General features: G+C 38.6%; 2 long non-coding RNA genes across 2 annotated transcripts; one reads left to right on the top strand and one right to left on the bottom strand.

The window, feature by feature from the left end:
* Positions 1-213: 213 nt before the first annotated feature.
* Positions 214-10,975, bottom strand: LOC113888570. The gene is made up of 3 exons (XR_003510014.1): positions 10,800-10,975; positions 1,492-1,539; positions 214-1,171 (listed from the first exon to the last, which is right to left on the bottom strand). It is a non-coding gene; the product is annotated as an uncharacterized LOC113888570 (long non-coding RNA).
* Positions 10,976-11,229: 254 nt separating this feature from the next.
* On the top strand, positions 11,230-21,941 carry LOC113888569. The gene is made up of 2 exons (XR_003510013.1): positions 11,230-11,483; positions 21,878-21,941. It is a non-coding gene; the product is annotated as an uncharacterized LOC113888569 (long non-coding RNA).
* Positions 21,942-24,169: the final 2,228 nt, after the last annotated feature.

Below are 24,169 nucleotides of genomic sequence, written 5' to 3'. Positions count from 1 at the left end.
AACTGATATTAGTAGACAGACTGGGAAATCCATTCTAGATTTTGAAGTAAATATAGCATTTATATATAGAGAACTTCCTTAATTTTAATGTAAAAATTCAAATTTAATTGAATAATTAAATAAAATAAAATTAAATAAAATTGAATTGAATTGAATTAATTAAATAAAAATTTAATTTTAATGTAAACATTCAAACAAGATTTTAAGTGCATCACACATAGAGAAGACTAGAGAAGAGTATATAAAATGAATACTTACAGTTGAAAGAGAATTAATAAAGTAAATAGCTGCACCTCTCACGTTAGGGAACAGACTGTTACCAGAACCTTGACTAATCCTCTGTGTGTCCTTCCCCCACAGACCACTCGCTGACCCCTCTACCCTCTCCCTAGAACCACTAGCCTCCCTCAGGTATGTCTTCTCTGCTTTTCACTGTGGGCTTACTCCTTACGTATGCACTCCTAACCTTAAATCTTAAATAAAGAAATGAAATTAACAATGATGAAAGATATAAAGTATAAATAAATATAAGCAAATTTAAAAAACAGAAAAGACGTCAATGTACTCATTTCTTGCATGCAAACACATTCTTCAGGAGTTTTTATTCATATGAAGGATATGTATACTTACATGCCCACTTTTGCTAGTTCGCAAGCTTCAACGGAGCCAGGTTTCAGTTGTTGCTTAGAGGCATGTGACTTGGTTCTCCCAGCATGCTTTTATTCTTAGCCCTTCTCTTGGAGATTCATACCCAAGTATTCTCTTATTACATGATTTAAAAAATAAAATTTTTTCCCATACAAGAACATCTTTATTCCGTTATAAAATAACTCTGCTATGAACTAGAGTATCAACAACAATCCAGGTTCATTTGCATTTTCTCCAAACAACTTAGAAAACAGTGTAATGCCACTGTGAGAGCTGTTATCAAGGCTTTAGGAATTGTCACATTTATGTAGAGAAATGATATTTGTTTACAGTACGTAAGTACAAATTTAGATTGCATAATTGCACATGCTGAAGTTTACTTTTCCACTCCATTTCATTAATCATAATGGAGCTGTTTAAATCAAGGTTTCACCAGACCAAATTTACCTTTGTAAAGAGTTAATTCAATCAACAGGAAAACCTTTCATAAACAGTTTCCACTGATCACCTCTTCACCTAGTATCTGCAGGGATAAGGAATAAAAGGGTTAAGTATCTATATAGTTTTTTCTGGGATAGATTTTCTCCAAGCTCCTAAATCTACTCCACTTGTACTTCATAACATCTTTGCTAGTCACCAGATACATAGCCACCTGTCACTGGGTCCATGGCAGGGAATAGAGGTGTGTATTTAGTACAGAGGGATTTCTGAATTTTCTGCAAAACTGATCCAAATAACAGAGCTAAAGGACTATGCCCAAGGCCCTGAAATCAGGATGCTAAATCACATGGTCCAAAGAAGCAATGATTCACTGCACAAAATGCTATTCTTCAATGCACTTACGGTAGCCACATTTTTTACAGCCTGCTCGGACACTGTCCTTGTTGCAACCTGAAATACAATTAGATAACATTTTAGAAGACATATAGATAAGTAAAAACAAACATTTCATCACATGGAAAAGCTGAGAAAACCACCTGCAATAGAATTTATTTCTTAAAAAAAACCCAAATCCCCCCTGACCTAGCTTAGAGTACTGCTCAATTATTATAATTATTAGAAATAACTGGAAAAGCTAATTCACTCAAATTATTTTCTTGACAAATACTTAACAGAAGATATTTTTCTCTAACACAACAGAAATGCAGTATGATAGTGAAGAGTTTCAACATTTCAAGGATTCTCTAACACTGCAAAAGAAATTCCAGGGTACTTTGGCCTATCCCTCAAATACAAAGTAATTGACTAGATAGATATGTAAACATTCAGGTTAACAAATGTTTTTCTGCTTACCCTTAAAAGAAAAAGAAATTCTAACTTTCTTAAAGGAAATGGTGAAATTTTAGAAAGATACTTTAATTGCTAGGTATTAGAAGGAACATCTCAAATCGGCACTCAAATTTTGACAAGAGACAGGAAACTAGTCACATACTCAGTCTGACCAATGTTTATAAGTATTTACAATATCTCTGTATAATTAGTGGTACCCACAAGTAATGTTGAAGATACAAATATCAGATGAAGTAACATTTTTATTGTGATAAAATACATATAAACATTTATCATCTTAACCATTTCAAAGTGTACAATTCAGTGGTGTTAAATACATTTACAATGTTATGCAACCATCACCACTATATGACTTTCAAAACTTCATTCTTATCATCTCAAACAGTAACTGTAGCCAGTAAACAATACAGTCCATCCCCCTCCCTCTTTAGCCCCTGGTAATCTCTGTTCTACTTTCTGTCTCTATGCATTTGCCTATTTTAGGTATCTTATATAAGTGGAATCATACAATATTTATCCTTTCATGCTTGGCTTATTGTATCTAGCATTAAGTTTTCATGGTTCATCCATACTGTAGCACAAACCAGAGTAGCATCCCTTTTTATGACTGAATAATATTTCACTGTGTGTATATGTACTTCAAACTGATGTTAACCTCCAGTAAGGGCTCCCATCAATCAATCAAAGGGCCAGTACGTATTACTCTATTTCCTTAATGAAGGGTGTTTCACTTCCAAATCCTTCAAATGGAGATATCCCAATTTAATAAGGTACATAGTGCAATATAATATACCTAATTTTAAAAGAAAGATCATTTTCAAACCATTTATTTAATATTATAAAGTCAAATATTAATTTCCAGCTAAAATACACATTACTGAGTTGTTCAAATAAAAATACAGTCAGTTCTATTACAATGCTTGATTTTAGAGACATAAATTTGTTCCAGTGCACCTAAGAAGGAACAATTGGAGTGCAATGTGTCCATGAAATAGACTAGATGAATACAAAAACTGCATCCAGTTGATTGGAGCCTCAAAACACACATGGGCACATCTCAAAACATTTCTAGTGACCTCAGTTCACCCCACGTGTGCTGAGAGCAGCATCCATACCTATCTGGTTTTGTATTATCACCTTCCTACCATTACTTTAGAACTCAAAAGCTGCAATTCTTCTGAATTCCACTTCCACAGCAAACTTCAGGTCTTTTAAAAGGTATAATGCCCTACTTATTTCAATATTTATGTATCTTTTAGCCAATTAACATGTGCAGATAGGTTCCTATGATTTTTTATGTACCAGTGATGAAGTTTTTGAGTGTGGTGCCCCAACCTCATTCTTCTCCCCTTAAACCTGTGGGTTTTATTGCAGAGTGTAAAAACACATATGCTGCACTGTAGCAGAATTGTGAAATGAAATTGGGTTAATAATAAAATCAGGTTCTCTGTTATGAAATAACTGCATGTTGAAAAAAAGGCTCAGAGAATCCAGGTCAATGTCAAGTTTGTTACCATAGAAACCATAGACACTGAATAACACTGAATAAAACTGTACTAAATGCCCCGTTATCTGTCTTACAGCAAACTCAAGACGTTGTAATGGACAGATTTGAAGTCATCTCATCTCAGCACGTATTAGAAATTAACTCATCTTTGATGAAAGACATTGATAAAACTCATTATTCAAGTATCTCATATTTTTAGAATGAATAAAATATGAAACTTTTTCAGAGCAGTTCATCTGCTTTAATAAGGTTGTAATTTTTACACAAAAGGGAAGTATAATAAGAACTCTAAATAATTTCACATCAGCTATTTCCTCATCAGCCTTTGGTTAAATTAAGATTTCAAGCTTCATTTGTCTATAATTTTAGTGACTATCTGGCCAACTAAATGCTTCTACCTGGAACCTTGAACCTATCTTCTGGGAACCTATCTTTCTTGAACCTTCTACCTGGAACCTATCTTCCCTTTTCTACCTAAATTAACAAGTCAATTTCTGCTGTCTGGATCAAGAACTCTGTTGATATACCAGTACTCGAGATCTGTGTCAAACTGAACAGCAGGATTGTAAGGGAGGCCCTGACTCTGACAAGTTTTCCATTTCCCCACTTAGGTTCCCATGCTGTTCTCTGTTCCACTCCTCTTCAAATTTTGAGAATAATAAACCCTGCTTCCCTCAAAATGTTTCAACAATCCAAAAGCCATTAAATAATCATGACCTACAATCCAAAAGCCATCAAATAAAAACTCAGAAATCTGGCTACATAACAAAATCTGAATGGTGAAGACTACCAAAAGCAAACTCAAAATACACATTAAAAAAAATGGGAAAAGATATTTGCAATTCCTAGTACCAACAAAGGGCAGTTATCCCTACTCTAACCCACCAGATCATTAAGACCAATAGCCACCAGGGAAAAAATGGGCAAAGGAATTGAACAGAATGTTCACTGAAAAGGAAATAAAGACAACTCTGAAACATATGGACAGATGCTCAGCCTTATTCATGATAAATGAAATGTACATTAAAATCTATCCTGGGATTCCATTTTCACTTATCTGAACAGCAGAAATTGATAAGGTTGAAGACAGTGTGGCGGAGAATATACATATGTGTATCGCTGGTACAAGTATACATCAGTACGCTCTCTATGGAAAGTAAGCAGACAAAATCTATCAGAACCACTGAAGTACATACTCCTTTGATACAGCACATCCATATCTGGGAATTAATCCTCAATTTACCTGCACAAATGCATACAGGTTTATGTACAAAGTTATTCACTGCAGCGTATTTGTAATAGTAAGACAGTGGAAGTAACCTAGTCATCAATTTTGGTATAAAAGAATAAGGATGTTGTTTACTTAACGATATGCAATAATCTCTGAAAGAAAAAAGTAAACTATAGAATAGTGCTTACGGTACATTGCCATTTGTATAAAAGGAAGGAAACCCCTGCACAGTTATACATAATATACATTTTATATACATTACATCAATAGATACAGACATGTAAAAAATGTCTCTGCAAGGATATACATTGGTTACCTGAAGAAAGCAGTCCTGGCTCCAGGGGGGAAAGGGTGAGAGACATGTCACTACAGACCTTTTATATCTCTAAAATTTAAAACATGTGAATGAGTTGCTTTCTCAAAAACCAAACCAAGAAACCTCCCTCAAACAAACCAAACCCAACAGTAAGAAGGGTTGCTGTCATGCAAGTATTCGTAGACAAAAGGCAATGATTGCACTTGCAAATTCTTCAGAGAAGCTATATTGCAGATTTTCAATAAAATTTCATTAACTGAAGATTTTAGGAGCAAATTGTAGAGGTCTTTATATCTTGCATTATTATATGTTAACAGGTTTCCTCTGAATCTAGAATTCTGCTGAGGTTGAGTGGTAAGGAGTCCTTCCCCTCCCAGGGAACTTACAGGAGCAAAAAAGGCCAGATTCTCCAGATTTGGGCCATGCTACATTTTGTATACAACTTAGTGCCTAGCATGGTGTAGAGTGGCTAGGAGCTTCTCAACAAATTTTTGCTGCTTTGAGGTTATAAACTTAAGAAAATACTTCATCAGTTGGGAATTGGTAATTTCTACAGCTCCCAATTGCCAGCTATGAAACTATTGTCATTAGCCTATCTGAAACATGATATGCTCTAGAAGAAAAGAAATTAAAGGACAAAAGAAAACAAAACAATGATTGCTGGGTAGGGGGAAATGACAGAGACACAAGGAAACTTCCCGAGGCGATGGAAATATTCAAAATTTTTACGTACATATGAACTTCAAGGTGTAGAAAAGTTTTCCCGCTACCTACATCAATAACATACATTGCCACTTTTGCCAGGTAACTCTTCACTGGGAATGGTTAATTATTAACATGAATGTAAGAATGTGAATGATAAAAGCAGTTTCAAAAGAAAACAAACTTCACTAGTGGCTTCCCTAGTGGCTCAGTGGTAAAGAAGCTGCCTGCAGCGCAGGAGACGTGGGTTCAATCCCTGGGATGGGAAGATCCCCTGGAGGAAGAAATGGCAGGCCACTCCAGTATTCTAGCCTGAGAAATCCCACAGACAGAGGAACCTGGGGTCACAAGAGTCCGACAAGATTTAGGAACTAAACCACAACTTCACTGAGTTTCATTGTGTTACAATGTCCTTTCCTTAATAACAATTCTGAGTCCATAATTTCACTAAGTAACAAAGTATACATTTCATTGTGTCACCTACAGAATGGTTACACACACTGCTATGGAAAAGCAGCTGAAGCAGGTGACCATAAAATAGGTGAGGCTCATTATCATTTGTGGAAACTAACCTTGATACTTTATAGTCATACTTTGTAATAATCACTAGCAGGACCACCCAAAAAATGCCATGTTGTAGAAGAGGGCAGCAGAGGATGAGATGGTTTGATGGCATCACTGACTCAATGGACATGAATCTGAGCAAACTCCAGGAGACAGTGAAGGACAGGGAAGTCTGGTGTGCTGCAGTCCATGGGGTCGCAAAGAGTCAGACACGATTAAGCGACTGAACAACAACATCTGTATGAGCATTATACCTAAAAATAAAAGAGCATTCTTGTCCTTTTTGATGATCAGAATCGTTGGAGCCCTACTTTTGTGTAATACACTATCTGGATCAATCATCCAAGAAATTACCTTCACATTTTCTGTATTTTCTAATGGCACTTGCATTGTGCTTTCACAGTGCTGTTGTGCTTATTATTTCAATTTTTTCCTGGGTTTAAACAGTTTATCTATGTCTTACCATCTAACTTAATGGTACAATTTAAGATGATTACACTTTGAAGTATTATTTTGAATTGAAAGAAGGTTAACATATCTATAACTCTGGTCTAAGTTTAAGGGAACTTCAATAAGGATTTTTTTTTTTTTTAAATCACTTTTGTCCTCTTTCTTAAGCAGTGCATTACATTGCATTACTTGACCTAAGTTTTATGAAGACCAGGCTGTGACACTGTGTCCCCCACTGTGCCTATACCACAGTGGTGCTCAAAACACTTGCTCAAATAATGAAACCAGCCGTGGCAGCAGGTCAACTCAGGATGCAGCTGTGTGTGGCAAAGGCCACCAGGGCTGACTCAGCTTATCAGGATGCCGAGGCAATCTACTGTGAAGATTGGACTTTCTCCGCTGGCCCCTTACACATTGATATTCTCCAAGCTCCACCCACAGACCTTCCCTTCATACTCTACACATTCCACCTGGGCAAAGACTTCCATTCCCCTGGCCTATTATAAGTGTGTGGATGACACCAAATTGTTCTTTGATTCTGTTTTCCTTCCTAAGATACAGATTTTCTCTCTTAGTGTATATTAGATATTTCCATTCCATGACTACATCTCAACACAAGACCCAACTGAACGCATCATCTCGCTAAAAACTGTTCCTTCTCAGGTGTTGCCTGAAATAGCCCCACCCAACTGCCTATCGGTGAAACTCAGGTGTATCTCATTTATAATCTTACTCACCTACCATGAATCAATCAGTGATTTTACCACCAGAAATATATCTCTAATCTATCTACTTCTCGTCTTTTTTACTGAGACCATCTGGTGAGGCATCATCATAACTTACCAGAGTTACTCTGAACTGGTGACTCTGCCTCCAAACTAGCTCTCCTCTAATCTACTGTGCAGCCATGATGCACATTCCAAAACGTGAGTACGTTTAAAAATCCTTAAATCTTTTCCTGTGGTCCTGAGGGAAACATCCAAACTCCTTCTCATGGCTTAAAACATCCTCTATGAATGGGAAATTGCCTTGTAATTATACTAAAACATGGCAAAATGGATAAGCACACAGGGTCCAGAGGAACCACACTGACCCATCACTTCCTAGCTGTCTCAACTACTCACTTGACTTCTCTGTCCCTCAGCATTCTGAACTGCAGAATGGAAATTGTAATACCTATCTCACAGTGTGGGTGCCAATGTTAAATAAGAGGAAAATACAATGCTTGAGACAGCGTCTGACACATCTGACATGCAGCAAATGCTTAGTAAATGTTAGCTACTGTTCTGTCTCCAGTTAATTTCTCACTTCTCTCTGTTAGTACTCTGAGTTCCATCCAAAGGGCACATCTTCTCACACATTTCCTCTTCCTTTGCATATCTGGTCTCTCCGGCTATAACTCCCCCTCTCACAATTCTTCAGGTCTCATCCTAAATGCCATATCCTCTGGAAAGTCCTTCTGAACTCTCCAGTTTCCTATTAGATGCCCTTTCTATGTGCTTCTCAAGGCTGTGTGTGCTCCCTGTCATACCACTGTCTGACTTTCTAGTACTTTCTTTTAACTGCTAAATTGTAAGTCCTGTGCGAAGGGCAACTGTATTCCCGGGGCCTAGTACAGAGCCTAGCATGCAATATGCCTTTAATAAAAATTGTCAGGTCTATGAATAAGTGTATCTTTCATCTTGTACATGACCTCAATGACCCAGATAACCATGATGGTGTGATCACTCACTTAGAGCCAGACATCCTGGAATGCAAAGTCAAGTGGGCCTTATGAAGCATCACTACAAACAAACCTAGTGGAGGTGATGGAATTCCAGTTGAACTATTTCAAATCCTAAAAAATTATGCTGTTAAAGTGTTGCACTCAATATGCCAGCAAATTTGGAAAATTCAGCAGTGGCCACAGGACTGTAAAAGGTCAGTTTTCATTCCAATCTGCAAAAAAGGCAATGCCAAAGTATGTTCGAACTACCACACAATTACACTGGTCTCACATGCTAGCAAAGTAATGCTCAAAATTCTCCAAGCCAGGGTTCAATGTGCATGAACTGAGAAATTCCAGATGGTCAAGTTGGATTTAGAAAAGGCAGAGGAACCAGAGATCAAACTGCCAACATCCACTGGATCAGAGAAAAAGCAAGAGAGTTCCAGAAAAATATCTACTTCTGCTTTATTGACTACGCTAAAGCCTTTGACTGTGTGGATCACAACAAACTGTGGAAAATTCTTTAAGAGATGGGACTATGAGACCACCTTACTTGTCTCCTGAGAAACCGGTATGTTTCAAGAAGCAACACTTAGAGCCAGACATGGAACAGACTGGTTCAAAATTGGGAAAGAAGTGCGTTAAGGTTGTATATTGTCACCCTGCTTATTTAACTTACGTGCAGAGTACATTATGCAAAATGGTGCTGGATGAAGTGCAAGCTGGAATCAAGACTGCCAGGAGAAATATCAATAATCTCAGATATGCAGATGACACCACCCTTATGGCAGAAAGCAAAGAACTAAATAGCCTCTTGATGACAGTGAAAGAGGAGAGTGAAAAAGCTGGCTTAAAACTCAACATTCAAAAAAAGAAGATCATGGCATCCGGTCCCATCACTTCCTGGCAAATTGATGGGGAAACAATGGAAACAGTGACAGACTTTCTTTTCTTGGGCTCCAAAATCACTGCAGATGGTGACTGCAGCCATGAAGTTAAAAGATGCTTGCTCCTTGGAAGAAAAGCTATGACCAACCTAGACAGCATATTAAAAAGCAGAGACATTACTTTGTCAACAAAGGTCTGTCTAGTCAAAGCTATGGTTTTTCCAGTAATCATGTATGGATGTGAGAGTTGGGCTATAAGGAAAGCTGAGCGCCGAAGAATTGAGGCTTTTGAACTGTGGTGTTGCAGAAGACTATAGAGTGTCCCTTGGACTGCAAGGAGATCAAACCAATCAATCCTAAAAGAAAATCAATCTTGAGTATTCATTGGAAGGAATGACACTGATGCTGAAGCTCCAATACTCTGGGCACCTGATGTGAAGAACTGACTCATTGGAAAAGACCCTGATGCTGGGAAAGATTGAAGGCAGGAGAAGGGGATGACAGAGGATGAGATGGTTGGATGGCATCACCAACTCGATGGACATGAATTTGAGCAAGTTCCCAGAGTTGGTGATGGACAGGAAGCCTGCATGCTGCAGTCTATGGGGTCGCAAAGAGTCGGACATGACTGAACTGACAACAGTGCCCAGTGTGATCCTCCCAAAACTGCAGTTGGTAGAACAGCACAAGCTTCCCATGCATAACAGCTATGTGCAAAACACAGTTCAGCAAAGGCTGCCACAGAACAAACGTGGTCAAATAATACTGAGGAGGGGAGCTTAAAACAAAGTTAGGGCTTCTGAACCACTGCAATTCTGAGTCTTTTCTAAATACAGTGAATCTCCAAGTTGCATGTTTGAGTCGGAGGAGGGGTAGTGGTGGTGTATATTTCTCAAAATAGCTCCTGCAAGGAGAACTGGAAGGAACCACAGGTATAAATCAACACATCTCCCTGTTTTGTTTTTGTTTTTTTTAACAGTTGCAGAAACAGGCCCAGAAGGGCAAAAAGACGGGTTCAGGACCACACAGCTACTATAGGTAAGAGGAAGAGAAAGAAGTGGAACCCCAGAGGCTCATTTCAGCCCTGACACTTCCAGCGCAAACAATGCCTTCGGCTACTTGGGTCTGCCAAGTGTTGCCACCTCAAATTTTATTTTCAAACCATACTAAAGTTGAGGTTAGTTTTTCTGGGCCAAATGCCTCCTAGGCCTACAGACAGGAGTCTGTCTCAAACACCCCTCCCCCACTCCGCCCTATATATACTTTCGCTGTAAGTCCATTTTGGGCAGTGGGAGCTGGGCTGCTGCGGGGGAGATCGTTTCTTTCTTCTTTTCTTTCCTTTAGAGTTTATTTTTGGACTGTAAAATTTTTCTTGTAAACCTAACGAACCTGATCATTTTAACGCCTCCACCCTTGGGCGCTACTCCTTACCCAGAGCACACTAACCTACCCTACTTACTCCCTCCCTCGCCCAAATCCCTGCGGTTGGTCTTTACCTGGAATTGCCATGGCGTTGGTAAGAGGGGTCGCAGAACCCCTAGGCTTCTAAGTGTTCGCTCGCTTCCCGCTGGCCGCGAGGACAACACCAACGAGGGGGCCGTCTTTCTCCCACCCGCGCCGCGGCACCCGGGTTTGACAGTAACGGAAGGCCCTAAAAGCCCCTGGAGATTGCGGAACCAAGTGGCTGCTGATGCCGTTTCCGGGGGAATCGTTTTGTACACCACACACGGCGCGAACCATTACTGCCAGCTTCGAGGGGGTGAATGAGACGGGCACACGCGTGTAGTGAAGTAAACAACACCAAGACTTACGAACTGTTGTTTTTAAAATTGGAATACAAGTTAACTTAATCTATAGGAGTTTAATAGTCTCTTCTCAATTCCCTGGACGCCATTGGAATCCCCCTTTTCAGGATTAGCGGTGCTCGGGTCCGGGAGGAACATGGCGGCGTCCGTGAGGACCTAGGCTTGGGAAGAGCTAGTGTTTGGTGTGGTGCTACTGTCTTGCGGGATATTGACAGGCTGTAGCTTTCCGCGACTTCCCAATTTAAGGAACAGTGTACCGATAGGTGGCCAGCTCTAGTTACCGGCGGTTTACTCTCATCCCCATTAGGAGCGGAGTCCTGAGTACTGACCGGAATGAGCAACATTTACATCCAGGAGCCTCCCACGAACGGGAAGGTGAGTCTCACCTAGGGTACCTGGGCTCCCCAAAGCGATATCTCATTGATTAAAGGAATTCTGGGGTTGTAGGGTTGGAAGAGATTACAGAAACTTTGCCTCTGTCTCTGAGCAGGATTGCATTGAAAGCCATGTGCTGACACTTCTCAGCACATAATTGAAAAAGTCCTCAAGTGGAGATTTCTTCATCAACCAACAGTATTTCTCCATCTACCAACCTCCTGGCCCTACTGTTTTTTGTTTTGCTTCAGCCTAACTCTGCGTGCGTTTTCTAGGGTCGTAGGTAAAAAGCCAAGTATGTTTTAAAAATTGACATTCTTTTGCTAAACTTGGAGATCGCTATTTCTCCATTTGTTCTACAGTTCTTTATTGATTGAATGCCAACTAGGCACCAGGTGCGGGGAATACAAAGATAGGTGGATAAAACCTGTTGCTGCCCTAGAAGAGCTAATGGTTTTAGTTCTAGAGACAGGCAGGTAAAGAAAAACCCTATGGTATGTTTGGGAGGCGTTCTAATGGACAGAGGAGCATTTGCTATCATATTACTGAGAAGTTAGCAACTGGGAAAGTAGAGAAAGTCTTCGTGGACGAAGTATCTTTTGACCTGGGCTTTGTCAGCGAAACTGGGGAGTGGAAAGAAAAGCCAGCATTGTCCCTATTATCACAGCTTAAGTTGAGTGAAATACACATTGATGAAATAGTCATGCAAATTAGTGTATGCAAACTGTGTTAAACATTGTCCTTCTGAACAGAATTGGATGAGAAAGAATATCAGGCATAGCCCAAGTTTTCCTTCAAAACCAGTTTGGGACTTTTTATAGCATAAAACGAATTGAAGCTTCAAAATTCTGTACCATAGACAGCTTGGCAAGAATTTTGCGTGGAGAACTCAGACCAGTGCTATGTGACAACCTAGAGGGGTGGGAAGTGGTGGAAGGTGGGAAGTTCAAGAGGGAGGGCACACCTGTATACCCATGATTGATTCATGTTGATGTATGGCAGAAGCCAACACAATATTGTAAGGCAGTTATCCTCCAATTAAAAATTAAAGAAAATAATTTTGGCCTGGAAAGAATTTAAAGCAGATGTAGTAAGTTTGCTCAATGAATGTTTGTTTAGTGGTCTGTACTAAAAGGATTCAGAGATATTCCAAATAAATGGGACAAAATTTCTCTCTACAAAGAGTAGTATCAACTTAGAAAGTACCCCTTGACAGAAATTTCCTTATCTACTGAAAATGAAATGTCCATGTATTATGATGATTAATCTACATTTTATATTAACCCATATGTTTTATTCTTAAGAAACATTATCACAGTATTGTCTTACTTGTAAGCATTAAGAAAAAGAGCCACTGATACATGATAGAGTTCAGTTCAGTTCAGTTCAGTCGCTCAGTCGTGTCTAACTCTTTGCCACCCCATGAATCGAAGCACGCCAGCCCTCCCTGACCATCACCAACTCCCGGAGTTCATTCAGACTCACGTCCATTGAGTCAGTGATGCCATCCAGCCATCTCATCCTCTGTCATCCCCTTCTCCTCCTGCCCCCAATCCCTCCCAGCATCAGAGTCTTTTCCAATGAGTCAACTCTTCGCATGAGGTGGCCAAAGTACTGAAGTTTTCAGCTTTAGCATCATTCCTTCCAAAGAACATCCAGGACTGATCTTCAGAATGGACTGGTTGGATCTCCTTGCAGTCCAAGGGACTCTCAAAAGTCTTCTCCAACACCACAATTCAAAAGCATCAGTTCTTCGATGCTCAGCTTTCTTCACAGTCCAACTCTTACATCCATACATGACCACAGGAAAAACCATAGCCTTGACTAGAGGGACCTTTGTTGGCAAAGTAATGTCTCTGCTTTTGAATATGCTATCTAGGTTGGTCATAACTTTCCTTCCAAGGAGTAAGCGTCTTTTAATTTCATGGCTGCAACACCATCTGCAGTGATTTTGGAGCCCCAAAAAATAAAGTTTGACACTGTTTCCACCATTTCCCCATCTATTTCTCTTGAAGTGATGACACATGACAGAGTAGTTATGGCCAAATGGAATGCATGGCCGAAGGAGGAGCAGTGTACCTTCTTTTTTAATTCAGTAGCTTACCAATGAAAAGATTAAGAAAACCTGGTTAGAAAAGTGACCCAACCATAATGTGATTTTACTGTATAAACTTACTTTTATAAGTTTCCTGTTGTCAAAAATTTTTATAAAAATAATAATTACAGTAATTATAGCGACCATATTTTGAGCATTTACTCTATCAGATACTGTTCTAAGCAGTCTGTGTATAATAACTCATTTTGTCCTCACAACAAACCTATGAAGATATTACTATCCCTATTTTTATTTTTATTGAAGTATGGTATATGTGATATACATTATTAGTTTCATGTGTGCAACATGATTTAACATTTGAAACATTACAAAATGGTCACCACAGTAAGTCTAGTTATCACTTGTCAGCATACAAAGTTAATGCTATTTTATTGACTATTGTCTGTGCTGTACTTTTCATCCCCGTGACTTACTTACTTATGCAACTGGGTGTTTGTACCTCTTGATTCCCTTCCCCTATTCTACCCCTCACCTCCCACCCATTTTCACTGTTTCTTACCTCTGGCAACCACCAGACTATTTTCTGTATCTAAGAGTCTGGGTTTTATTTGTTTCTGTTTCAGAGTCCACATGCAAATGGAATCATGTGGTATTTATCTTTCTATGTCAGACTGAGTTCATTTAGCATAATACTCTTAAAGCTCCATCCATGTTGTAGCACATGAATATTACTTTCTTTTTTATGGCTGAGTAGTATTCTGGTGTGTGTCTTCTTTATACTTATCCATCAGTGGACACTTAAGTTGTTTCCATATGTTCAGTTCAGTCACTCAGTCATGTCAGACTCTTTGCGACCCCATGGACTGCAGTATGCCAGGCTTCCGTGTCCATCACCAACTCCAGGAGCTTGCTCAAACTCATGTCCATCGAGTCGGTGATGCCATCCAACCATCTCATCCTCTGTCATCCCCTTCTCCCGCCTTCAGTCTTTTCCCAGCATCAGGGTCTTTTCCACTGAGTCAGTTCTTCACATCAGGTGGCCAAAGTATCGGAGCTTCAGCTTCAGCATCAGTCCTTCAAATGAATATTCAGGACTGATTTCCTTTAGGACTGACTGCTTTGATCTCCTTGCAGTCCAAGGGACTCTCAACAGTCTTCTCCAACACCACAGTTCGAAAACATCAATTCTTTGGCACTCAGCTTTGTTTATATTCCAACTCTCACATCCATATGTGACTACTGGCAGAACCATAGCTTTGACTAGATGAACCTTTGTTGGCAAAGTAGTGTCTCTGCTTTTTAATATGCTGTCTAGGTTGATCATAGCTTTTCTCCCAAGGAGCAGGCATCTTTTAATTTCATGGCTGCAGTCACCATCTGCAGTGATTTTGGAGCCCAATGAAAACCGTCTGTCGCTATTCCATTGTTTCCCCATCAATTTGCCAGAAAGTGATGGGACCAGATGCCATGATCTTCTTTTTTTGAATGTTGAGTTTTAAGCCAGCGTTTTCACTCTCCTGTTTCACTATCATCAAGAGGTTCTTTAGTTCTTCTTCACTTTCTGCCATAAGGGTGGTGTCATCTGCATATCTGAGGTCATTGTTACTTCTCCTGGCAGTCTTGATGTGTGTGATCCACACAGTCAAAGGCTTTAGCATAATCAACGAAGCAGAAGTAGGTGTTTTTCTGGAACTCTCTTGCTTTTTCGATGATCCAGTGGATGTTGGCAATTCAATATCTAGTTCCTGTGCCTTTTCTAAATCCAGCTTGACCATCTGGAAATTCTTGATTCACTCACTGTTGAAGTCTGGCTTGGAGAATTTTGAGCATCACTTTGCAAATTCATTTGCTAGCTTTTGTAAATAATGCTGCAGTGAACGGAGGGGTGCATATATCTTTTCTAGTTAGTGTCTTCTTTTTCTTTGGATAAATATTCAAAAGTAGAATTGCTGGTTAGCATGGTAGTTCATTTTTAATTTTTTGAGTAACCTCCACAGTGTTTTCCATAGTGGCTGTGCCAATTTATATTCCTACCAACAGTTCACAGATGTTCCCTTCTTCCGTATCTTTGCTAATGCTTGTTATTTCTTATCTTTTTAATAATAACTATTCTGTTGGGTGTGAGGTGATACCTCACTGTGGTTTTGATTTGCATTTACCTTATGATTAGTGATTTTGAGCATCTTTTCATGTGCCTGTTGCTCATCTGTACGTCTTCTTTGGAAAAAATGTGTATTCAGATCCTTATATGTGGTTTTTAAACAGTTTTTTTGTTACATATGTTAATAAGTTCTCTTTATATTTTGGAGATTAACCCTTTATCAGATATATGATGTGCAAATATCTTCTCCCAATTCAGTAGGTTATGTTTTCATTTTGTTGATGGTTTCCTTTACTGTGCAGAAGCTTGTTTGTTCATATTGTCCCATTTGATTATTTTTACCTTTTTTGCCCTTGGATTTGAAATCTGATCAAAAAAAAAAAGCAGTTTGCTAAGACCAGTACCAAAGGCTCTTCAGTTCAGTTCAGTTCAGTTCAGTCGCTCAGTCGTGTCTGACTCTTTTGCCACCCCATGAATCGCAGCACGCCAGGCCTCCCTGTCCATCACCAACTCCCGGAGTTCACTCAAACTCACATCCATCGAGTCGGTGATGCCATCCAGCCATCTCATCCTCTGTCATCCCCTTCTCCTCCTGCCCCCAATCCCTCCCAGCATCAGAGTCTTTTCCAATGAGTCAACTCTTCGCGTGAGGTGGCCAAAGTACTGAAGTTTCAGCTTTAGCATCATTCCTTCCAAAGAACATCCAGGACTGATCTCCTTCAGAATGGACTGGTTGGATCTCCTTGCAGTCCAAGGGACTCTCAAGAGTCTTCTCCAACACCACAGTTTAAAAGCATCAATTCTTTGGCACTCAGCTTTCTTCACAGTCCAACTCTCACATCCATACATGACCACTGGAAAAACCATAGCCTTGACTAGAGGGACCTTTGTTGGCAAAGTAATGTCTCTGCTTTTGAATATGCTATCTAGGTTGGTCATAACTTTTCTTCCAAGGAGTAAGCATCTTACTGCATCTCTTTTATTCTGGAATGTTTATGGTTTCAGATTTTGCATTCAAGTCTTGAGTCCATTTTGAGTTTATTTTTATATATAGTGTATGATAGTGGTCCAGTTTCACTCTTTTACTTGCAGCTGTTCAGTTTTCCCAGGATAGATTTTTGAAGAGAGTATCCTATCCTCATTATGCATTTTTGCCTCCATGGTAAACTAATTAACCATGAAAGTGTGGTCTTATTTCTGAGCTTTCTGTTCTGTTCCATTGATCTATGCCTCTGTTTTGTATACCAATACCATTCTGTTTTGATTGCTATAGTTTTGTAGTATAATTTGAAATCAGGGAGCATGATACCTCTGGGTTTGTTATTCTTTCTCAAGGCTTTTTTGTCCATTTGGGGTCTTTGGTGGTTCCATACAAATTTTAGGATTATTTGTTCTAGTTCTGTGAAAAATGCCATTGGAGTTTTGATAGGGATTACACTAAATGTTGGAGAAGGAAATGGCACCCCACTCCAGTACTCTTGCCTGGAAAATCCCATGGACGGAGGAGCCTGGTAGGGTGCAGTCTATGGGGTCGCTAAGAGTTGGAGACGACTGAGCGACTTCACTTTGACTTTTCACTTTTATGCATTGGAGGAAATGGCAACCCACTCCAGTACTCTTGCCTGGAAAATCCCATGGACGCAGGAGCCTGGTAGGCTGCAGTCCATGGGGTCGCTAAGCGTCGGACACGACTGAAGCAACTGCACTTTCACTTCACTTTCACACTAAATGTATAGATTATTTGGGTAGTATGAGCTTTTTTTTTTCCTTTTACTTTCTGGCCTTTATCTTTGTTGTTGTTTTGTTATTTTTTTCTAATTAATTAATTAATTTTAATTGGAGGCTAATTACTTTACCATAATGTAGTGGCTTTTGCCATACATCGACATGAATCAGCCTCAGGTACACATGTGTTCCCCATCCAGAACCCCTGTCCCACCTCCCTCCCCATCCCATCCCCCAGGGTCATCCCAGGGCACCAGCCCTGAGCACCCTGTCTCATGCATCGAACCTGGACTGGCGATCCACTTCACATAATATACATCTTTCAATGCTACCCTCTCAAATCATCCCACCCTCGCCTTCTCCCACAGAGTCCAAAAGACTGTTCTTTACATCTGTGTCGCTTTTGCTATCTTGCATATAGGGTCATCGATACCATCTTTCTAAATTCCATATATATGTGTCAACATACTATATTTGTGTTTTTCTTTCTGACTTACTTCACTCTATAATAGGTTCCAGTTTCATCCACCTCATTAGAACTGATTCCAATGCATTCTTTTTAATGGCTGAGTAATATTCCATTGTGTATATGTAGCTTTCTTATCCATTTGTCTGCTGACCATCTAGGTTGCTTCCATGTCCTGGCTATTGTAAACAGGGCTGCAATGAACATTGGGGTACGTGTGTCTCTTTCAATTCTGGTTTCCTCAGTGTGTATGCCCAGCAGTGGGATTGCTGGGTCGTATGGCAGTTCTACTTCCAGTTTTTTAAGGAATCTCCTTAAAAACTGTTCTTCATAGTGGCTGTACTAGTTTGCATTCCCACCAACAGTTTAAGAGGGTTCCCTTTTCTCCACACCCTCTCCAGCATTTATTGCTTATAGATTTTTTGATAGCAGCCATTCTAACCATTGTGAGATGGTACCTCATTGTGGTTTTGATTTGCATTTCTCTGATAATGAGTGATGTTGAGCATCTTTTCATGTGTTTGTTAGCCATCTATATGTCTTCTTTGGAGAACTGTCTGCTTAGTTCTTTGGCCCATTTTTTGATTGGGTTGTTTATTTTTCTGGAATTGAGCTGCAGGAGCTGCTTGTATATTTTTGAGATTAATTCTTTTGTCAGTTGCTTCTTTTGCCAGTATTTTCTACCATTCTGAAGGCTGTCTTTTCATCTTGCTTATAGTTTCCTTTGTTGTGCAAAAGCTTTTAAGTTTAATTAGGTCCCATTTGTTTATTTTTTGCTTTTATTTCCATTACTCTGGGAGGTGGGTCATGGAGGATCCTGCTGTGATTTATGTCAGAGAGTGTTTTGCCTATATTTTTGTCTAGGAGTTTTATATTTTCTGGTCTTACACTTAGGTCTTTAATCCATTTTGAGTTATTTTTGTGTATGGTGTTAGAGAGTGTTCTAGTTTCATTCCTTTACAAGTGGTTGACCAGTTTTCCCAGCACCACTTGTTAAAGAGATTGTCTTTCCTCCATTGTATATTCTTGCCTCCTTTGTCAAAGATAAGGTGTCCATAGGTGCGTGGATTTATCTCTGGGCTTTCTATTTTATTCCGTTGATCTGTATTTCTGTCTTTGTGCCAGTACCATACTGTTTGATGACTGTAGCTTTGTAGTATAGTCTGAAGTCAGGCAGGTTATTCCTCCAGTTCCATTCTTCTTTCTCAAGATAGCTTTGGGCTATTCGAGGTTTTTTGTATTTCCATACAAATTGTGAAATTATTTGTTTTAGTTCCGTGAAAAGTACCATTGGTAGCTTGATAGGGATTGCATTGAATCTATAGATTGCTTGGGTAATATACTCATTTTCTCTATATTGATTTTTCTGATCCATGAATATGGTATATTTCTCTATCTTTGTGATCTTTGATTTCTTCCACCAGTGTTTTATAGTTTTATATATATAGGTCTTTTGTTCTTTAGGTAGATTTATTCCTAAGTATTTTATTCTTTTTGTTGCAATGGTGAATGGAATTGTTTCCTTAATTTCTTTTCTGTTTTCTCCTTGTAAATGTATAGGAATGCAAGGGATCTCTATGTGTTAATTTATATCCTGCAACTTTACTATATTCATTGATTAGCTCTAGTAATTTCTTATTTTGTGGTGTCTTTGGTTTTGGTATCAGGGTAATGCTAGCTTTGTAAAATGAGTTTAAAAAGGATAGATATTTAATCTTTGAATGTTTAGAAGAATTCATCAGTGAAGCCATCTGATCCTGTGCTTTTGTTGTTGGCAGTTTTTGATTACTGATTCGATCTCCTTACTAGTAATCTGTCTATTTAGATTTTCTATTTTTTCATGATTCAGTCATGGAAGATTGTATGTTTTTAGGAATTTATCCATTTTTTTTCTAGGTTGTCCAATTTGTTGGCATGTAATTGTTCAGAGTATCTCTTTGCTTCTTTGTGTTTGTATGGTATCAGTTGTAATTTCTGTTTCATTTCTGATTTTATTTATTTGAGCTCTCTTTCTTTGTGAGTGTGGCCAAAGTTTTGTCAGTTTTTTTTCTCTTTTTAAAGAGCTAGCCATTAGCTTCACTGATCTTTTCTATTGTTTTTTAGTCTCTTTCATTTATTTATACTGTGTTCTTTATTATTTCCTTTCTTCTAACTTTGACTTCATTTGTTCATCTTTTTCTAGTTCATCTAGGTATAAAGTTAGATTGTTTTGGATTGTTTTGTTTCTTGAGTTTGGCCCATATTGCTATGACCTTCTCTCTTAAAAACACTTTCCTTGTACCCCATAAGGTTTGATATGTGGTATTTTTGTCCCTAGGTATTTTTTTTTTCCTTTGATTTCTTCAGTGATCCATTTTGGTTGTTCAGTTATTCTTTTTTTTTTTTTTTAAATTGAAGTATAGTTGATGTACAGTGTTGTGTTAGCTTCAGGTATACAGCAAAGTGATGCACTTATACATATAAGAGCAAGCCTCTTAGCATTTTTCCAACAGCATTTGTTCACTTTGTGTCTTTGGGTCACATTTGGGTAATACTTGCAACATTTTAAGCCCCCCACCAGTGAAAAGATTATGATTCGCTAAAGGCTTACATGTAGATTGGCAGTTTTTAATAGTAAAGTATTTTAAAATTAAGGTTTATGCTTTGTCTTTTCAGACATAATGCTGTTGCATACAGTATAGAGTAAACATAACTTCTGTGTGCACTGAGAAACCAAAAACTTTATGTGACTCACTTTTTTGCAATATTCACTTTGTTGTAGTGGTGGGAAACCAAACCTGTGATGTCTCAGAGGTAGTCTGAATTTGGCAATAAGGAGTTCATGATCTGAGCCACAGTCAGCTCCCGGTCTTGTTTTTGCTGACTGTATAGAGTTTCTCCATCTTTGACTGCAAAGATGCGATCAATCTGATTTCGATGTTGACCATCTGGTGGTGTCCATGTGCTTTAAGGGTTAAGGAAACCATTTTAAAATCTACTACAGTATAGATATTGTCTCCTCCTCCACCCCCAGGTGCATAATTATAAGAGAACTATATAGCCAGTAAAAGCCCAAAAAGATACAATACATTCATCAATGTTATATAAATTATGGCAGTGTAATTTGGGCTTCTGAAGCAGAAACTGAAGGCAGTTGTAGCAAAAGTGATGGTGATGGTCATATGTCATGGACCATTAATCAGTGATTGACAGTGGACTCTGTTCTGCTGAGGGCTGGGTGTGTGGGGGAAGTGATACTAGAGCAGTTGGATTCAGCTGTGCCAGGGTGTTCAGATTTAGAGCTTTCTGTTCTTTTTGGTTGTTGTAATTATTAATAAGACTGTTATAAGCTGTTTCTACCTGTGGACTCAGTAGGGATTTTGGTTCCTGCAAGTGGGCTGCTTGCACCAAGGAGTAACTGCCTTCATGAGCTGTGGAAAGGAGACTATCAACAGATTTCATTTACTGTCGATAGTAATTTTAAGGGGCTTCCCTGGTGGCTCAGTGGTAAAGAATCCACCTGCCAGTGTAGTAGACACAGGAGATACAGGTTTGGTCCCTAATATACAACCCAGAATTGGATTAAGAATGTTCCTTTGTAAATTAGAAATGGCATGATTGTGAGTGAAGAGGTCAACTGTTCATATGTTAAAAAATAATTGTAAAATCGTCTTATAGTACTGTAGTTTCATGGGATCATTGTTCTTTAATGTCTTAATTTGCTTTACCAATTTTATTGGAAGAAATGATATGGAAAACTTTTAAAATTAAAGCAAGTTTACAGCATTGATTTTTAAATGAATGCAGTTGTTTCTGTGATTAAAAAATATTTGTGCTAAATTTTCCATAAAGCATAAATTATTTCTGAAAATAGTATTTAAAAGATAGAAATAGAGTAACTTGTACTGATTATTTGAAGTTTTTGAGTATAACAACAGAAACCAAGCAAAGTTTCTCATGTTGGTTTTTAAAATGGAAAATTCAGTAGTGAATACTTTATGTTGAGCAGCCAGTAAACTCATTATGAAGCAAAACGATAACTTAATGATTTTATGTGCTTTCTACAGGTTTTATTGAAAACTACAGCTGGAGATATTGATATAGAGTTGTGGTCAAAAGAAGCTCCTAAAGCATGCAGAAATTTCATCCAGCTTTGTTTGGAAGGTAATCATAATTCTTGAATTTTATTCTGTAAAAGAAATTTTGTTAATTTAAAAATTGCGGTGTATTTTCCCACAACATTGAAGACTCATGTTAAATAGTGGTAATGAATGATCAGCGTTGATAGAAGCAATGTGGGTTTGAGCTGTGTGTCAGGAAATTGAGAGAGGAGATAAAAATCCCTCCAACCCCCTGCCACCAGTCAGTAAATCTCTGCATCTTTAACAGAAATTTATCTCACTTCTTTCTTTCATCCTCTAAAAGTGGGTACTCCCTAAGATGCTTTTTCTTTAATTGTTACTTCCGGCCAGTGAAAGTGAAAGTTGTGTAAGTCACTCCGTTATGTCCGACTCTTTGAGACCCCATGGACTGTATAGTCCATGGAATTCTCCAGGCAGGAATACTGGAGTGGGTAGCCTTTCCCTTCTGCAGGGTATCTTCCAAACCCAGGGATCGAACCCAGGTCTCCCACATTGCTGGTGGATTCTTCACCAGCTGAGCCACAAGGGAAGCCCAAGAATACTGGAATGGGTAGCCGATCCCTTCTCCAGCGGATCTTCCCCACTCAGGAATCAAACCGGGGTCTCCTGCGTTGCAGGTGGATTCTTTACCAACTGAGCTAACTTCTAACCATGTAACCATCAAATGTAGAATTCCAACCATTTCTCCTCTTTTGAACTCTAATTTACATATCTGATTGCCTGGTGGACTTTTCTACTCAAATCTTCTACTGTCAGCTACAATTCAAATAGTATAAAACCAAATTTACCAGTTTCTTCCCCAAACTGCCTAACTGTTACCTGTGTGATTGTAATTGCCTCTTACCTGGTCTTCCATTTTCTTATCTTTGATCTCTTTACCCTCACGTTTAATTCATCTGGTAGTTAAATCCTCAGGCAGCTTGGCTTCCTAGTTTTCCAACTTCATTTTTCATTGCACTGAATAACCATGTGATCTCAGTTGACTATTACCTTTATTTCCTGAGCAGGTCCTTCCCATTTCCACTCATAACCTCCTTCATTTCCTGAAATCTTCTCATATCCTCACATGCCTTTTGGAATACTTTCTCTTCCCTTCTTTTTTCTGTTCAAGTTAACCTACTCGTTCTTCTGTTTTTTGGCCATGTGGTGTGGCTTGTGGGATGTTAGTTCCCTGACCAGGGCCGGGGTAAAACCTGGGGCCCCAGTAGTGAGAGTGCCAAATCCTAACCACTGGACCACCAGGGAATTCCCAATCTGCTTTTTCATGTGTATTAAAAATTTTGTTTGCTTCATAAAGCCTTCCATGCAACATTCAGTGATGATATTACCGATGTCACTAGTAACTCTTAGATTTGAGTAATAAAGTGACTATCTTTCTTTTTAACAAACTTTACAGAATTACATTCACTTGAGTGTTTTCCCCTTTAGAATATTCCCTTTTAGAGCTAAATTTCCCTAACATTTATAACATGTTGACTTTCAGTATACATTGCATATAGTTTCAGGTATCTCCAGTGGTGGCAAATCATTGTCCTAAATTATATCTGATTTTTAGGAAAAGAGAAGGTTAGTCAAGGTATCAGAAAGCAACGCTCTGAGTCTAAAGCAAGATGTGAAAGAAAACACAGAATAACCAGTAGTAGGATGCAGTGAGAACTCTCCAAATAGATAATTATTACCAGTGGAAAATCTAAAGAATAAAAATACCCAGACCAAAACAATAAAACAAAACAACCTCCTTCAGCACCTCAAAAAAGAAAAGAAAAATTGAGCTGACAAAAAAGGAGAAAATAAGACATCTGTAAAGACCATCATTAATAATTACTATGGCAGGCAGGAAGGAAATTGAGTCAGACAGGTAGTTCAGTCAGAGAAGCCTCAAATAACTGTCTGCAGAGCCGAGAAACACAGGAGACACAGAAAAGTCAGATTTTTTTCTGGAAAGAAGTTTGAAGAATATTAAGCTCAAATTTTACAGAGGATTGAAAGTATAAAAACATTAGAAAGAATAGATGGTAAATTATAATCCATGACCATGTGAATAGAAGAAACAGAAAACATCTGGATATAATATAACAATGAAAGAAGAAATAAGGTTCTTAAGTTAGGTGATGAAGAAACTTAATCACAACATCAATAAAATTATTTCCCTATTTATGAGAATACAAGTAGAAAGAAAAAAAGACAAGGAAAATAATAAAAAATAACTAGAGCAAT

The sequence above is a fragment of the Bos indicus x Bos taurus genome, unplaced genomic scaffold, assembly GCF_003369695.1.
Source record: "Bos indicus x Bos taurus breed Angus x Brahman F1 hybrid unplaced genomic scaffold, Bos_hybrid_MaternalHap_v2.0 tig00000099_arrow_arrow_obj, whole genome shotgun sequence".
NCBI lineage: Eukaryota > Metazoa > Chordata > Mammalia > Artiodactyla > Bovidae > Bos > Bos indicus x Bos taurus.
This window is presented reverse-complemented; position numbering and strand designations above follow the sequence as displayed.